At 35.0% G+C, this 3,291-nt stretch overlaps 1 pseudogene; it reads left to right on the top strand.

Annotated features, from left to right (window-relative positions):
* The first annotated feature begins 521 nt into the window (after positions 1-521).
* On the top strand, positions 522-1,141 carry LOC132481609 (DNA excision repair protein ERCC-6-like 2; annotated as a pseudogene).
* Positions 1,142-3,291: the final 2,150 nt, after the last annotated feature.

The following is a 3,291-nucleotide window of genomic DNA, read 5'->3' as shown; positions in this document are numbered from 1 at the left end:
AACAAACATTTCAGAATTGGGAAGTTGCAGTTTGCTGTAAAGGGAGGCCCAACACTGAAAGGGAGGGTAGGGGTTTGACTTGCCCACCTGTTGTCCTCCACCAGTGGCAAAGCTCTAGGGGATTAAGTGAGTGCTGCCTTGCCAGCTTCCACAGCATAATTTGGCTCTGTGGCTGTCTCAGAAGCCACTATCCTTTCTCCTTTCATCCCCTTGGGCCCCTCCTTTGTTCCCTCTGTCACATGACAACGGGCCACGTGGAGGAGGCACTGTATAGAGGGCAGCAGGAAGTGGTATTGGCCACAATCCTCCCACTGGTCTCCTCCTTGTCATCCTCCTGCCCGGCCTGGGGCTAAATGCAACCAAGCTGCCAGGCCCTTCCCCGTGGCCAGACGGATCCTTCTGCCCAGAAACCAGGTGTGGAAACCACTGGCAAATACATGTTATCCAGGAGAAAGATGTCTTTCCTCTTCTCAATATAATGAAAAAATTTATAAAAATCTATCACTTCATAAAACTTCATAAAATCTATCACTGTGGATGAAAATGGAAAGTCATCTGCAGCATCTTATATTCAGATTTTCAAGAAAGGAAAGTACTTCTCAGAAGATTTCAAGAAGTAAAAACTTCTAAAGATTGCTTCAGGAATTTTATATTTGATGATGAAGATTTGGAAAAACCTTATTTCCTAGACAGAAAATTTCCATCATCTGCTGTTGCTTTCTCTTATCTGAAGATGGAAACTCTATTCCGTATACTATTAATGGGTATTTGACAGACTACCAAAGGGAAGGAGTCCAGTTTATCTATGGACACTTCATCCAAGGAAGACGGAGTGTTCTTGGTGATGATATGGGACTTGGAAAAACAGTACAGGCTATTTCATTTTTGGTGGCAGTTTTGTATAAAAAGAGAACTCATGAAGATATTGAAAATAAAATGTGAGAGGTTTTACTACAAAGTATGAAAAAGGAGCACCCCTTCTCTTATAGCAAAACATATGTTCTTAATAGTTACTCCTCTTTCTGTCCTCTACAACTGGAAGGATGAATGGGACACCTGGGCATATTTCAGAATCACTATTTTACATGGTAACAAAAAAGACAATGAACCAATTTGTGTAAAGCAGAGGAAATTGCTGTAACAACTTAGGAAATACTGTACTTGTGACTGGATGGACTTAGCAGTTTGGAATGGTCAGCTGTTATTGTAGATGAAGCTCATAGAATCAAGAATCCAAAGGCTAGAGTAACAAAAGTTATAAAAGCTTTAAAATGTAATGTTCACATTGGCATCACTGGAACCCAGACTGAGTTGTGCCAGGACTTTTAGGTAGCAGGATCCACTTCAAGAAGCAGTTTTCTGACCCAGTAGAACCTGGTCAGAGACACACAGCAACAAAAAGAGCACTAGATACTGGCCAAAAGCTGTCTATCAAACAGTATTAGAAACAGAAGATGGCACAAAAACAGAAATCAACGGAACAGAATAGAGAACACAGAGATAAACCTAACCACCTATGGTCAATTAATCTATGACAAAAGAGGAAAGAATATACAGTGGAGAAAAGTCAGTCTCTTCAATAATTGGTGGTGTGAAAACCAGATAGTTACATGTAAAATATGAGATTAGAATACCTCTTCACACCAAATACAAAAATAAACTCAAAATGGATTAAAGACCTAAATGTAAGCTCTGAACCATAAAACTAGAAAAGAGCATAGACAGAACACCCTTTGACATAAATCATAGCAGTATTTTGTACATGTGTCCTAAAACAAAAGAAATAAAAGCAGAAATAAACAAATAGGACTTAAACTTACAATTTTTTTCACAGCAATGGAAATCATCCACAATATGAAAGGAAAAACCTACTGAATGGAAGAAAATATTTGCAAATTGCATGACCAATAAGGGGTTAATATCTAAAATATATAAACACCTCATCCAACTCAACATCCAAAAAACAAACAACCCAATTAAAAAATGGGCAGAAGACCTGATAAACATTTTTCCAAAGAAGACATATAGATGGATAACAGGCACATGAGAAAATGCTTAGCATTTCTAACCATTAGAGAAATGCAAATCAAAACCACAATGAGATATCAATTCACCTGTCAGAATGACTTTCATCAAAAGTCTACAAATAACACCTATTGGTGAGGAGGTGAAGGAAAGGGAACCTTTGTACACTTTTGGTGGGAATGTAGATTGGTGCAACCACTGTGGAAAACAATATGGAAGTTCCTTAAAAAACTAACAATAGAACTACCTAATTATCTGGCAATTCCACTCCTAGGTATATATCCAAAGAAAATGAAAACAGTAATTCAAAAAGATATATGCACCCCAATGTTCATAGCAGCATTATTTACAATAGCCAAGATATGTAAGCAACTTAAGTGTCTATCAACATATGAATGGATAAAGATGTGATATACTTATATACATATTTGTATATATATATAAATATATATATATATATCCATATGTATATATGGATATACACTCAGCCATAAAAAGGAATGAAATTCTGCCATTTGCAACAATGTGGATTGACCTAGAGTATTACGATTAGTGAAATAAATCAGACAGAGAAAGGCAAATACTCTATGTTATCACTTATATGTGGAATCTAAAAAATAAAACAAATGTATGTAACAAAACATAAACAGACTCACATATATAGAGAACAAACTAGTCGTTACCAATGGGGAGAAGGAAGGAGAGAGGGGCAAGATAGAGTATGGGATTCAGAGGTACCAACTACAATGTATAAAATAGATAAACAACAAGAATATATTGTACAACAGAGGGAAGTGTAGCTCTTGTTTTGTAATAACTTTAAATTGAGTATAATCTATAAAATATTTAATCATTATGTTTGTATACCTGAAACTAATATAATATTGTAAATTGACTCTACTTCAATTAATTTTTTAATTAATTTGGGAAGGCAGAAAAAGAGGGTACAAAATAAACAAAAGCAAATACATTAATTGAAAACAGCCATAAACATGATAAATATTAATTCAATAATATTAATAATCACTTTAAATGTGAATGATCTAAATGCACCTGTTAAAATACACAGATAGTGTGAAATAAAAAAACACAGATATATGTTATGTACCATAAAGATACATTAAATTTAAAGACTTAAACTAAAAGGAAGAATTGGGAAAAGGTAAACCATGCTAATTCTAAGCAAAAGAAAGCTGGAATAGATATGGTAATTTAAAACAAAGTAGACTTCAGTACAATGAAAATTACCAAGGATAAAGAGATATA

Source organism: Mesoplodon densirostris, chromosome X, assembly GCF_025265405.1.
Source record: "Mesoplodon densirostris isolate mMesDen1 chromosome X, mMesDen1 primary haplotype, whole genome shotgun sequence".
Taxonomy (NCBI): domain Eukaryota; kingdom Metazoa; phylum Chordata; class Mammalia; order Artiodactyla; family Ziphiidae; genus Mesoplodon; species Mesoplodon densirostris.
The sequence above is the reverse complement of the archived record's forward strand: the minus strand, read 5'-3'. Positions and strand labels throughout refer to the sequence as shown.